Source organism: Salmo salar, chromosome 04 (assembly GCF_965601325.2).
Source record: "Salmo salar chromosome 04, fSalSal1, whole genome shotgun sequence".
NCBI classification, from domain to species: Eukaryota; Metazoa; Chordata; class Actinopteri; order Salmoniformes; family Salmonidae; genus Salmo; species Salmo salar.
Genome location: NC_138294.1, coordinates 49,577,748 through 49,593,464, shown reverse-complemented (window position 1 = coordinate 49,593,464; position 15,717 = coordinate 49,577,748).

Here is a 15,717-nt window from a genome sequence, read left to right as displayed (position 1 = left end):
GTACTATTGTTTGTACAGGTGAGCGTGGTACCTTCAGGCATTTGGAAATTGCTCCCAAGGATGAACCAGACTTGTGGAGGTCTACAATTTTTTCTGAGGTCTTGAATGATTTCTTTGGATTTTCCCATGATGTCAAGCAAAGAGGCACTGAGTTTGAAGGAAGGCCTTGAAATACATCCACAGGTACACCTCCAATTGACTCAAATGATGTCAATTAGCCTATCAGAAGCTTCTAAAGCCATGACATCATTTTCTGGAATTTTCCAAGCTGTTTAAAGGCACAGTCAACTTAGTGTGTGTAAACTTCTGACCCACTGGAATTGTGATACAGTGAATTATAAGTGAAATAATCTGTCTGTAAACAATTGTTGTAAAAATTACTTGTTTTAATGACTCCAACCTAAGTGTATGTAAACTTTTGACTTCAACTGTATACACCTGTTCTGAAAGGGCACAGAGTCTGGAACACCCCTAAACAAGGGGCACCACCAAGCAAGCTGCACCATGAAGACCAAGGAGCTCTCCAAACAGGCCAGGGACAAAGTTGTGGAGAAGTACAGATCAGGGTTAGGTTCTAAAAAATGTCTGAAACTTTGAACATCCCATGGCGCACTATTAAATACATTATTTAAAACATTTAAGAATATGGCACCACAACAAACCTGCCAAGAGAGGGCCGCCCATCAAAACTCACAGACCAGGCATGGAGGGCATTAATCAGAGAGGCAACAAAGAGACCAAAGATAACCCTGAAGGAGCTGCAAAGCTCCACAGCGGAGATTGGAGTATCTGTCCATAGGACCACTTTAAGCTGTACACTCCACAGAGCTGGGCTTTACGGAAGAGTGGCCAGAAAAAAGCCATTGCTTAAAGAAAAAAATAAGCAAATACGTTTGGTGTTCATCAAAATGCATGTGGGAGAACTCCCAAACATATGGAAGAAGGTACTCTGGTCAAATGAGACTAAAATGTAGCTTTTTGGCCAACAAGGAAAGCGTAAACCCAACACCTTTCATCACCCCGAGAATACCATCCCCACAATGAATCATGGTGGTGGCAGCATCATGCAGTGGGGATGTTTTTCATTGGCAGGGACTGGGAAACTGTTCAGAATTGAAAGAATGATGTTTGGCGCTAAATACAGGGAAATTCTTGAGGGAAACCTGTTTCAGTCTTCCAGAGATTTGAGACTGGGACGGAGGTTCACCTTCCAGCAGGACAATGACCCTAAGCATACTGCTAAAGCAACACTTTAGTGGTTTAAGGGGAAACATTTAAATGTCTTGAAATGGCCTAGTTAAAGCCCAGACCTCAAATCATTTGAGAATCTGTGGTATGACTTAAAGATTGTTGTACACCAGCGGTACCCATCCAACCTGAAGGAGCTGAAGCTGTTTTGCCTTGAAAAATGGCCAAAAATCCCAGTGGCTAGATGTGCCAAGCTTATAGAGACATACCCCAAGAGGCTTGCAGCTGTAATTGCTGAAAAAGATGGCTCTACAAAGTATTGACTTTGGGGGGTGAATAGTTATGCACGCAAAAGTTTTCAGTTTTTTGGTTTTATTTCTTGTTTGTTTCACAATAAAAAATATTTTGCATCTTCAGTGGTAGGCATGTTGTGTAAATCAAATGATACAAACCACCAAAAAATCTATTTTCATTCCAGGTTGTAAGGCAACAAAAAAGGAAAAATTTCAAGGGGAGTGAATACTTTTGCAAGCCACTGTACACTACATGACTAAAAGTATGTGGACATCTGCTCGAACACCAAAATCATGGGCATTAATATGGAGTTGGTGCCCCCTTTGCTGCTACAACAGCCTCCACTCTAGGAATGCTTTCCACTAAATGTTGGAACATTGCTGCAGGGACTTCCTTCCATTCAGCCACAATAGCATTAGTGGGGTCGGGCACTGATGTTGGGTGATTAGGCCTTGCTCACAGTCGGCATTCCAATTAATCCCAAAGGTTTTCGATGGGGTTGAGGTCAGGGCTCTGTGCAGGCCAGTCAAGTTCTTCCACACCAATCTCAACACACCATTTCTGTATGGACTTCGCTTTGTGCACAGGTGCATTGTTATGCTGAAACAGGAAAGGGTCTTCCCCAAACTGTTGCCACAAAGTTGGAAGCACAGAATTGTCTAGAATATCCTCGTATGCTGTAGCGTTAAGATTTCCCTTCACAGGAACAAAGGGGCCTAGCCCAAACCACGAAAAACAGCACCAGCCCCTCCTCCGCCAAACTTTAAAGTTGGCTCTATGCATTGGGGCAGGTAGTGTTCTCCTGGCATCCACCAAACCCAGATTAGTCTGTCGGACTTCCAAATGGTGAAGCGGGATTCATCACTCCAGAGAACGCGTTTCTACTGCTCCAGAGTCCAATGACGTTTACACCACTCCAGCCGACGCTTGGCATTGGCATGGTGATCTTCTATGCGGCTGCTCAGACATGGAAACCCCTTTCATGAAGCTCCCGACAAACAATTATTGTGCTGATGTTGCTTCCAAAGGCAGTTTGGAACTTGGTAGTGAGTGTTGCAACTGAGGACAGATGATTTTTACGCACTACAGCACTCGGCGGTCCCGTTCTGTGAGCTTGTGTGGCTTACCACTACACGGCCCAGTCTTATACTTTTGTATATATAGTGTCTCCAAAAAATTGCACTTGTCTTTTCCTACTAACACTGACATTGTTGATAACTTATTTATTGAGGAAAAATGTACTTACTATGACTGTGATATGTGGTTGTCTCACTCAGATATCTTAAGATGAATGCAGTAATTGTAAGTCGCTCTGAATAAGAGCGTCTGCTAAATGACAAAAAATGTCAACGTAAAATGAGGGGGCAGAGAGTTCGTCCAAGTAGGCTAAGAGGTTTCGTAGTGAGCCAAGAAAGCCAGTTCCCCTGTTAAATAAATTAAACCTCCTAGATGAACTGCACTTATAGAGTGACAGGAATCCACCGAATGAATGGGTAAATGTTGTCAAGTTTTATTCCCTATCTCGCTCACCTAGAGTGATGGCACCCCTGGTGGCGTTCCGAGGAGGTGCACTTGTGAATATGTTCTACTGTGTTTGCTTGCACACAATAGACAGTTTTGAGGCAAAATGCTGCAGGGCATGGGAAGAGGACCATGATACTGTAGATGGCAAATGGCAATCTGTCATCCTGCTTTGTTTCTCTGATGAGACCGGAGGGAGAGCGGATATGCTGACTTCCACCCCTGGCTCGAACCTGAAAAGCTGCCCATGGACTGTTGAGGACCTGTAGGTCCAGAATGGGGTGCAAACCTCCCCCCTCCTTCTTTGGGAACCGGGAAGTACCAGGAGTAGAAGTCGCAATGGCTCTCTGCCGCTGGTATGGTTCTAATTGCCCCTTTGCTCAATAGAGAGGAGATATCCTGCTGTGGTACGCAAGCTGAGTCACCACTTGCTACTGAAGCCAGAATCCTGTTGAAAATGGGTGGCTTCATAGCAAACTGCAGCCCTTTGTAACTGTGAACAAGAGCCAAGACTGGACTGCCCATGCGCACCAGTTCCCTGCATTTGCGGCAAGTCACCCACAAGTTTATGGACATATTCAATCTCTTCCTATCCCAGTCTGCTGTCCCCACTTTCTTCAAGATGTTCACCATTGTTCCTGTACCCAAGCAAGGAAAGGTAACTGAACTAAATGACTACTGTCCCGTAGCACTCACTTCTGTCATCATTAAGTGCTTTGAGAGGCTAGTTAAGGATCATATCCCCTCTACCTTACCTGACACCCTAGACCCACTTCAATTTGCTTACCGCCCCAATAGATCCACAGACGATGCAATCGCCATCGCACTGCACACTGCCCTATCCAATCTGGACAAGAGGAATACCTATGTATTCCTGGGGCGGCAGGTAGCCTAGTGCAGTCCCAAGTGCGGATAGTCCAAACGAACCGAACTAAGGGGGAAAACGCACCAGAGTTCAGAAAAAACGCGCCAAATCAATGTGTTGTGAAGGCCCCATTAGAGTAGAAAATGTATTCTACTTGAAGGTGAAACTTTCCTTTCGGTCAGTTCTTCAACACAGGGACAAGAGCTAAGGTCCTACCTTTGGGAGCGTTAACCTTGCGGTTTGCCTGAGAACAGTTAAGTAGGAAGACAGGGATCAAGTCACGCTGAGGAGAGCTTCAGGAGCGTAGTGAGCTTCCGCTAGGAAGAGAGACGAGAAGGACCAGAGTACGGGCGAATGTTGCCTTGTAAAGAGGGAGGGGCTCTCTGTCTCCGACAGATATTGTGTGATTGATTCTTCCTAGTAGTCATCTGCCTGGAGAAAATCCCATTTAGATATATCAAAATAAGTATTTGAAAGAGAACATCCACTGAGAAACACTGACCTGAACAGACCAGAAGTTTAGGAAACTTTACCAGTGGAAATCAACTTTCATAAGAGGATAACTAGAGTTTATTTGCTCTATAACATTTACTTTTTACTGTCACATCATAGTTGGATAATGTAAACAGAAACGTATGAGTCTGTATAAGTAGGCACTGAATTGTGTCTGTTAGATGGGACTTTTTGGGCCCGTGGCTCCGGCACACAGCCAGACAGAAATTTGTGCCACGGTCTCTATGTAACTTTCCACTGGGCTTCAATTGGTTGAATCAACGTTCTTTCCACGTAATTTCAACAACAAAAAACTATCTGGTGATGTTGAATCAAAGTGGAAAACTGATTGGATTTGCAAAAAGTGCTGCAGCAACCCCTGAAAAATATTTTTTGGGGGGGGAGGGGGTTGAATTTTTTTTTCTTCACAAAAGTAGTGCACTGGGCCTTTAATAGTCCTGTATTAGCCCGATATAGCCATCTGCAGCATGGGCAAAACCCAGAAAAAAATCACACCACCCCCAAACTACTTCCCGATATCATGGTGATTGTTTTTTTTTATGTTACTTGATAACTCAACCAAATGTAAATCAAAACTAGACGTTGAACTGAGGTCTGTGCCTAGTGGGTTGTTTCATTTAAAAGCTCCCTTTGAAGAATTGTCTGTTTTTAAGCTATTCGATCTTCTGTCATAGCTGGAAGTAATCATTTAAATGGTTCACGGCCTCCAGGGTCCCAAATATTAAGAAAATACCATAAAGCTATCACTCTCTCTCTCTCTCTCTTAAACAGAAAAACTGTCGAGATATTTTATTCTGATAGTCCTACAACCAAACCAGAAGGACACATTTAGGGCAAGTTTGGAGTGTGTCAGTTTTAGAAATGTGTAATAACCCAATTTTGCTGTGGCAATTCAGAAGAGGGATAAGTAGCTCTTAAATTCCATGAAAAAGGCTCATTATTCATTTGCAATATGGTTGTTGAAGTTTTCTCAGGTTTTGAAAGGTATAGAGTACCCAGTGCTAATGCTTCTTTTAAATAACAAAATCCTTGTTCTCTCTTTTCAGACTGGCTCCTCGAGCTGCTGCGCCCATGGGTGTGAAGGTTCTCCAGTGTTTTCCCTGGTACAGGAGGTGTAAAGACAGGGGCAAGGGCAGACACTGCCCCCCTAAAGCGGGTAACAAAACCAACTACAGTTTTTGCAGGAGTGTGATGCCTACAGCGGCTTGCAAAAGTATTCACTCCCTTTGGCATTTTTCCTATTTTGTTGCCTTTCAACCTGGAATGAAAATAGATTTTTGGGGGGTTCGTATCATTTGATTTACACAATATGCCTACCACTTTGAAAATGCGAAATATTTTTTAATGTGAAACAAACAAGAAATAAGACAAAAAAACTGAACTTGAGCGTGCATAACTATTCACCCCCAAAGTCAAAACTTTGTTGAGCCACCTTTTGCAGCAATTACAGCTGCAAGTCTCTTGGGGTATGTCTCTATAAGCTTGGCACATCTAGCCACTGGGATTTTTGGCCATTTTTCAAGGCAAAACTGCTCCAGCTCCTTCAAGTTGGATGGGTTCTGCTGGTGTACAGCAATCTAAGTCATACCACAGATTCTCAATTGGATTGAGGTCCCAGTCTCAAATCTCTGGAAGACTGAAACAGGTTTCCCTCAAGAATTTCCCTCTATTTAACGCCATCCATCATTATTTCAATTCTGACCAGTTTCCCAGTCCCTGCCAATGAAAAACATCCCCACAGCATGATGCTGCAACCACCATGCTTCATTGTGTGGGTGGTGTTCTCGGGGTGATGAGAGGTGTTGGGTTTGTGCTTTCCTTGATGGCCAAAAAGCTACATTTTAGTCTCATCTGACCAGAGTACCTTCTTCCATATGTTTGGGGAGTCTCCCACATGCGTTTTGGCGAACACCAAACATATTTGCTTATTTTTTTCTTTAAGCAATGGCTTTTTTCTGGCCACTCTTCCGTAAAGCCCAGCTCTGTGGAGTGTACGGCTTAAGGTCCTATGGACAAGTACTCCAATCTCCGTTGTGGAGCTTTGCAGCTCCTTCAGGGTTATCTTTGGTCTCTTTGTTGCCTCTCTGATTAATGCCCTCCATGCCTGGTCCGTGAGTTTTGGTGGGCGGCCCTCTCTTGGCAGGTTTGTTGTGGTGCCATATTCTTTCCATTTTTTAATAATGGATTTAATGGTGCTCCATGGGATGTTCAAAGTTTCAGATATTTTTTTAGAACCCAACCCTGATCTGTACTTCTCCACAACTTTGTTCCTGACCTGTTTGGAGAGCTCCTTGGTCTTCATGGTGCTGCTTTCTTGGTGGTGCCCCTTGCTTAATGGTGTTCCAGACTCTGGGGCCTTTCAGAACAGTACATATGCTGAGATCATGTGACAGATCATGTGACACTTAGATTGCACACAGGTGGACTTTATTTAACAGATTATGTGACTTCTGAAGGTAATTGGTTGCACCAGATCTTATTTAGGGGCTTCATCGCAAAGGGGTGAATAGAAATGCACGCACCACTTTTACGTTTTTTTATTTTTAAGATTTTTTTTAAACAAGTAATTCTTTTAGTTTCACTTTACCAATTTGGACTATTTTGTGTATGTCCATTACATGAAATCCAAATAAAAATCGGGCAGTGGTGGGGGTGAAATTGAGGCGAGAGTTTAGGGGCACTGAAGGGTGTGTGGGCGAGATAGGAAGGACAAACAGACAGTCATAATATCAGTTACAAATATCAAATTCCCAGTTTATGCTACAAAACCAACTTTATAAGAGGTTTTAAAAATAAGTTATATTTAAGTCAAAGTTCCATGACGTACAGTAAGGCATAGTTCAGTGCATGATTAATATAATTCTTGGTTTTCCCAAAAATATTGCTATCAGGTTGTAAATCACAGCTGGCCTGGAAAATTGTTTGTTGCCTCCACCCATTCGGGATGCACTGTTTCATTTTCAATGACTACATTTTTTGGACAAAAACAGACGAATGTAACTAAGGCTGGGAATGTCAATATAATCAAACTAGCAAGTCAGTCACAACGTGGCTAGTAGGCTAGCATATCTATTTAATTAGGTATTTATTTAGCAAGCTAAAAACACAGAGCCTAGTGTTATATTTTGTATTTTATTTCTTTCTATATAATTTTTTTATTTTATTTTGTATTATTGCAACAATAATAACAATATTACACATCAATATTACCCCCCCCCCCCCCCTTAAATTTCACAAGTTTGAGGGATTTATACAATTGTAACAGTTCAATGAAAAAAACTACAATATAAGGAATTTTTCCACCTCATTTACATTTGTGAATATAATATTTGGCCAAGAGAATAATAATGTTAATAAAATAGTTATGATCGGAATTACAAGGGTAAGCATAACGCCATTTGACATCATCAAAGGTAACATAGGTAATTCTGGAGATTTTATACACAACCATTCATGAATTTCAATCCATAGTTCACTAGAATGGTGGCATGAAAAAAATACATTCTCTATAGATTCTGAATCAGAGGAACAAAAAACACAAGGCATTTTGTCAAAATTGAATCTTTTGTGCAAGAAATCATTAACAGGGTAGATGGAAGAAAATATTTAAAAATTAGTTTCTTTAACTTTTGGGATAACTGGACAAGTAAGGTAAAAGGTATTCACTTTTTTTTACGTTGAGAGGATGTCATGTCATTGGAGGAGTGGGTGAGTGACCGACGTTTTTCACTTACATCTAGAGATGCTGGTTTCATTTGGTAACCTAGCAAGAAATGTGAATCGCTTAGCTAGCTATGCTTAACTTGAACGACTGGTATGGCTATCTACTCCAATTTCAGAGCACTCTCCTTGTCTGAGTATGCCAGAGCGCAGAATAACTGATGAATTTACGAATACTTAACACTGGCTGAATATGACCGGTGTCAGTAAACGTTGGCAAAAAAAAGTAATTCAATTGTTGCCATCAGCACAGTTAGTCACCACGCTCTAGATAATATGTAAACAGCCTTACCAGCTCTGCTAGGGCAAGTAAAATGGTCAGAGCGAGGTGTTCTTTGTGTCTGGAAGTAGCTAGCAGGTTAGCCAACTTTAGCCACTTAGCTTGGCTGTTGTGAGGAATGCTAAGATCAACCCTACTCCGTTGCCAGAGTGTCCAGTATCAATAGTGCAGAGCGAAACGCTTTGAACTAACCAACAGACAATCTGACAGCGCTCTGAGTTTACGAACGACCCAGACTACACTGTAAAACAAAAATCAAATGTTTTTAAAAAACATTTTTTTATTGAACATACAATATACTTGCAGTAAAGCCGCTCAACAACTACATCACATTAGTCATCTAACAGACTCACATCCAGAGCGACACACAGAAGCAACCAGGGTCAACACCCAGCTCAAGGGCACATCGACAGATCTCCCACAAGGTTAAAAACGGGGACCCAAACCAGCGATCCATCAGCCACCGGCCCAAGCTCCTAACCGCCAGGCCACCTGCCATCCAAGATCCCCCCCACAGTTCCCCAAGAGCTGCCCTTCAACCATCCGAGACCCCCCTCCACACTCCCCTGAGAAAATAAGATAAAAATAAAGTAAAAAAATTATTCCATTCCCCACCCCCAAGACCCCCCCAATAACCAAGAAAATGAACAAAAGAGAAAGACAAAGGAAAACAGAAAACAACAATGCAAAAAACAAAAGACATCAAGGACAACTGAATATGTTTAAGTGCATGTATGGCACTATTTACATGTGTGTTTGACCATGTATGTGCACCTATGTGCATTTGAATGAGAGTGTGTGTGTATATGCATGTGTACAAACACCTGCACAGCATCAGCATCAGCCTCAGGCAAACCGGCATTAGCTGTAAAAACACTGCCCCTCAGTGTCATTCAAACTGACTTTTTGTTATGTTTTATTTTGACTTTATTTTTTATACTTTTATCTTTGACCGTCATTCTATCCCTGCCCAGCAACTCCACTCTCACTTGTCTCCAATTCCACATCCCAACCCTCAGCTTCCCTCAGCCCATCCCACCTATCTCTGCTGGACACCCTCTTAGGAATTCTATGCACCATATATCTTTCAGCTATGCTGTGATGTTTAACAAACAATTTCAATCTATCTAATCGAATAGAATCCACAGATTGAAGATACATCTTTTACTAAGAGTATTAGTATTTTAGTTATTGACTGACCCGGTCTCTCCAGATCTCCCAACAATACTACTTCTAGGGTCAATTTTAGATCTATGTTATGCATTTTCAGCCATTCCTGAACCTGAGACCATAAACAGGCACCCTTAGTTGTCAATGAAATGTATTTGGCATCGATAAAATGGGTTGGCAGGTAAGTTTCCATTCAGTTGTCAAAACGTGTGTTGGAACATGCATGCATTGGCAGTCAAGCTGCAGAAGGACGAGCAGGCTACTATTCCCCCATTGTTTATCAGTGGAATTTTGACGGCCAACTAGCTGAAAAAGTTTGAGGGTTTATCTAATGTTCCCTCATTAGATTTTAGCTTATCTTGCTCTAGCTAGCATTAGTTGTTGAGGTTGTTGTTGTTGATGTGCATAACTGAAGGGGAGACTACTTTTCATGGTTGTTTGATCAATAGGTATGTAAAGTTCCCAAATGTAAGAGTCCTCCCATGGTATTTACTGATTTGCAGAAATCCATTCAGATGTATTTTGTTGCTTTAAGGCGAATGCTTTCGAATGATCTAAAGTTGTGCTGTTACTACTGCCTTTAACCACACAGTCCAGTTCAAAGTGAATGACGGCAGGCCCTTGTGGCAAATGGCTTATTTGCACAAAGGCTTATTTGCTTATAAAGGCCTACTGTAGCTCTTATTGGCTATGGCGCACCGGTCTGCGTAGACTCCGGTCCTGGACAAGACAGATGTTTTTCTTTGGTTTTATTTAGTGCAGTGTCTATTAATAGTCCAAATGCACAGCCGCTTTCCCACTCTATATTGATATAGAATTTCCACAAATGCCTTACTCTACGTCATTCCCAAACATTCTATGAATTTATGAAAACGTGAAAATGACCATATCTAAGTGCTTGCTTGTCATCGTATTTGTATTTATTCTTGATCCCCATTAGCTGAGCTACTCTTCCTGGGGTCAAGCAAAATTAAGGCAGTTATACAATTTTAAAAACATTACAATGTCACGGTTGTCATAGGAAGGAGCGGATCAAAGTGCAGCGTGTGTGTCGTTCCAAATTTTATTTTCACTGTGAAACTATGCAATACATACACATAAATTAAAGAACAAAAAACAACAAACCGTGACGCAGAGGTGAAACACACTAACACACTAACTCAAAAACAATCTCCCACAAACCCAGGTGGGAAAAACACCTACTTAAGTATGATCTCCAATTAGAGACAACGATGACCAGCTGCCTCTAATTGGAGATCATCCCAAACAAAACCCAACATAGAAATACAAAACTAGAACATAACAACATAAAAAGACTAAACTAGAAAACCCCCCTGTCACGCCCTGACCTACTCTACCATAGAAAAAAACAGCTTTCTATGGTCAGGACGTGACAGTACCCCCCCCAAAGGTGCGGACTCCGAACGCACCTAAAAAAAAAGAACAAAAAAAGGGTGGGTGACAAATGTCTATGGCGGCTCTGGTGCAGTACGCAGAACCTTCTCATCCCGCGGATCCTCCAGCAGAGGAGGCGGCTCCGATTCGGGGCGTAACCCCCCACTCCGCCCGCTGATCCCTCCGCTTTTGTGTCACCGGACCCTGGATCGTCGCCGAAGGACCCGGACCGTGGATCATCACCAGAGGTTCTGGACTGCAGACCGCCGCTGGAGGTTCTGGACTGCAGACCGCCGCTGGAGGTTCTGGACTGCAGACCGCCGCTGGAGGTTCTGGACTGCAGACCGCCGCTGGAGGTTCTGGACTGCAGACCGTCGCTGGAGACTCTGGACTGCAGACCGTCGTTGAAGACTCTGGACTGCAGACCGTCGCTGAAGACTCTGGACTGCAGACCGTCGCTGAAGACTCTGGACTGCGGACCGTCGTTGAAGACTGGACTGCGGACCGTCGCTGAAGACTCTGGACTGCGGACCGTCGTTGAAGACTCTAGACTGCAGACCGTCGTTGAAGACTCTGGACTGTGGACCGTCGCTGAAGACTCTGGACTGCGGACCGTCGCTGAAGACTCTGGACTGGGGAACGTCGCTGGAGGTTCCGGACTGTGGGCCATCTCAGGAGGTTCCGGACTGTGGGCCGTCTCAGGAGGTTCCGGGCTGTGGGCCGTCTCAGGAGGTTTCGGGCTGTAGGCCGTCTCAGGAGGTTCCGGGCTGTAGGCCGTCTCAGGAGGTTCCGGACTGTAAAACGTCGCCGGAAGCTCTGGACTGGGAACTGTCGCCGGAAGCTCTGGACTGGGAACTGTCGCCGGAAGCTCTGGACTGGGTACTGTCGCCGGAAGCTCTGGACTGGAAATGCGCACTGGAGGCCTGATGCGTGGGGCTGGCACAGGTGGCGCCAGACTGGTAACACGCACCTCAGGGCGAGTGCGGGAAGCAGGAACAGGACACCCCGGACTGGGCAGGCGCACTGGAGGCCTGATGCGTGGGGCTGGCACAGGTGGCGCCAGACTGGTGACACGCACCTCAGGGCAAGTGCGAGGAGCAGGTACAGGTACAGGGCATACCAGGCTGAATAGACTCACTGGAGGCCGGGTACGTGGGGCAGGCACAGGATATACTGGGCTGTGGAGGCGCACTGGAGGTCTTGAGTGTAGAGCTGGCACAACCCGTCCTGGCTGGATGCTTACTTTCGCCCGGGAAATGCGGGGCGCTGGCACAGGACGCACTGGGCTGTGAATACACACTGGCGACACAGTACGCAGAGCCGGCGCAGGATATCCTGGACCGAGAAAGCGAACTGGAGACCAGGAGCACTGAGCTGGCACCACCCTTCCTGGCTGAATGCTCAACCTAGCTCGACAAATGCGGGGCGCGGGCACAGATCGCACCGGGCTGTGAATGCGCACTGGCGACACAGTGCGCATCACCGCATAACACGATGCTTGCTTCGTCACTTGCTCCCCACGGTAAGCACGGGGAGTTGGCTCAGGTCTCCACCCTGACTCTGCCAATCTCCCCGTGTGCCCCCCCCAAAAAAATTATTGGGGCTGCCTCTCCGGCTTCCATTGTTGCCGTGCTAGTGCCTCATATATTCGCCGTTCATCTCTCGCAGCCTCCATCTGCTCCCTTGACCGGCGTAATTCCCCGGCCTGCCTCCAGGGTCCTCTCCCATCCAGGATTTCCTCCCATGTCCATTTGTCCTACTGACCACGCTGCTTGGTCCTTTGGTGGTGGGAGATTCTGTCACGGTTGTCGTAGGAAGGAGCGGACCAAAGTGCAGCGTGTGTGTCGTTCCACATTTTATTTTCACTGTGAAACTATGCAATACATACACATACATTAAAGAACAAAAACAACAAACCGTGACACAGAGGTGAAACATTCACTAACTCAAAAACAATCTCCCACAAACCCAGGTGGGAAAAACACCTACTTAAGTATGATCTCCAATTAGAGACAACGATGACCAGCTGCCTCTAATTGGAGATCATCCCAAACAAAACCCAACATAGAAATACAAAACTAGAACATAACAACATAAAAAGACTAAACTAGAAAACCCCCCTGTCACGCCCTGACCTACTCTACCATAGAAAAAAACAGCTTTCTATGGTCAGGACGTGACAGTATCCCCCCCAAAGGTGCGGACTCCGAACGCACCTAAAAAAAAAGAACAAAAAAAGGGTGGGTGACAAATGTCTATGGCGGCTCTGGTGCAGTACGCAGAACCTTCTCATCCCGCGGATCCTCCAGCAGAGGAGGCGGCTCCGATTCGGGGCGTAACCCCCCACTCCGCCCGCTGATCCCTCCGCTTTTGTGTCACCGGACCCTGGATCGTCGCCGAAGGACCCGGACCGTGGATCATCACCAGAGGTTCTGGACTGCAGACCGCCGCTGGAGGTTCTGGACTGCAGACCGCCGCTGGAGGTTCTGGACTGCAGACCGCCGCTGGAGGTTCTGGACTGCAGACCGCCGCTGGAGGTTCTGGACTGCAGACCGTCGCTGGAGACTCTGGACTGCAGACCGTCGTTGAAGACTCTGGACTGCAGACCGTCGCTGAAGACTCTGGACTGCAGACCGTCGCTGAAGACTCTGGACTGCGGACCGTCGTTGAAGACTGGACTGCGGACCGTCGCTGAAGACTCTGGACTGCGGACCGTCGTTGAAGACTCTAGACTGCAGACCGTCGTTGAAGACTCTGGACTGCGGACCGTCGCTGAAGACTCTGGACTGCGGACCGTCGCTGAAGACTCTGGACTGGGGAACGTCGCTGGAGGTTCCGGACTGTGGGCCATCTCAGGAGGTTCCGGACTGTGGGCCGTCTCAGGAGGTTCCGGGCTGTGGGCCGTCTCAGGAGGTTCCGGGCTGTGGGCCGTCTCAGGAGGTTTCGGGCTGTAGGCCGTCTCAGGAGGTTCCGGGCTGTAGGCCGTCTCAGGAGGTTCCGGACTGTAAAACGTCGCCGGAAGCTCTGGACTGGGAACTGTCGCCGGAAGCTCTGGACTGGGAACTGTCGCCGGAAGCTCTGGACTGGGTACTGTCGCCGGAAGCTCTGGACTGGAAATGCGCACTGGAGGCCTGATGCGTGGGGCTGGCACAGGTGGCGCCAGACTGGTAACACGCACCTCAGGGCGAGTGCGGGAAGCAGGAACAGGACACCCCGGACTGGGCAGGCGCACTGGAGGCCTGATGCGTGGGGCTGGCACAGGTGGCGCCAGACTGGTGACACGCACCTCAGGGCAAGTGCGAGGAGCAGGTACAGGTACAGGGCATACCAGGCTGAATAGACTCACTGGAGGCCGGGTACGTGGGGCAGGCACAGGATATACTGGGCTGTGGAGGCGCACTGGAGGTCTTGAGTGTAGAGCTGGCACAACCCGTCCTGGCTGGATGCTTACTTTCGCCCGGGAAATGCGGGGCGCTGGCACAGGACGCACTGGGCTGTGAATACACACTGGCGACACAGTACGCAGAGCCGGCGCAGGATATCCTGGACCGAGAAAGCGAACTGGAGACCAGGAGCACTGAGCTGGCACCACCCTTCCTGGCTGAATGCTCAACCTAGCTCGACAAATGCGGGGCGCGGGCACAGATCGCACCGGGCTGTGAATGCGCACTGGCGACACAGTGCGCATCACCGCATAACACGATGCTTGCTTCGTCACTTGCTCCCCACGGTAAGCACGGGGAGTTGGCTCAGGTCTCCACCCTGACTCTGCCAATCTCCCCGTGTGCCCCCCCCAAAAAAATTATTGGGGCTGCCTCTCCGGCTTCCATTGTTGCCGTGCTAGTGCCTCATATATTCGCCGTTCATCTCTCGCAGCCTCCATCTGCTCCCTTGACCGGCGTAATTCCCCGGCCTGCCTCCAGGGTCCTCTCCCATCCAGGATTTCCTCCCATGTCCATTTGTCCTACTGACCACGCTGCTTGGTCCTTTGGTGGTGGGAGATTCTGTCACGGTTGTCGTAGGAAGGAGCGGACCAAAGTGCAGCGTGTGTGTCGTTCCACATTTTATTTTCACTGTGAAACTATGCAATACATACACATACATTAAAGAACAAAAACAACAAACCGTGACACAGAGGTGAAACATTCACTAACTCAAAAACAATCTCCCACAAACCCAGGTGGGAAAAACACCTACTTAAGTATGATCTCCAATTAGAGACAACGATGACCAGCTGCCTCTAATTGGAGATCATCCCAAACAAAACCCAACATAGAAATACAAAACTAGAACATAACAACATAGAAAGACTAAACTAGAAAAAAACCCTGTCACGCCCTGACCTACTCTGCCATAGAAAATAACAGCTTTCTATGGTCAGGACGTGACATACAATACATTCGTAACAGATTTCACAACACATTAAGTATGTGCCCTCAGGCCCCTACTCCACTACCACGTATCTCCAACACAAAATCCATGTGTACGTGTGTGTATAGTGTGTATCTTATTGTGTGTGTATGTATGCATGTCTCTGTGCCTATGTTTGTGTTGCTTCATAGTCCCCACTGTTCCATAAGGTGTATTTTTATCAATTTTTGTTAATCCAATTTTACTGCTTGCATGAGTTACTTGATGTGGAATAGAAGTTCCATTTAGTCATGGCTCTATGTAGTACTGTGCGCCTCCCATAGTCTGTTCTGGACTTGGGGACTGTGAAGAGACCTCTGGTGGCATGTATTGTGGGGTATACATTGGTGTCCGAGCTGTG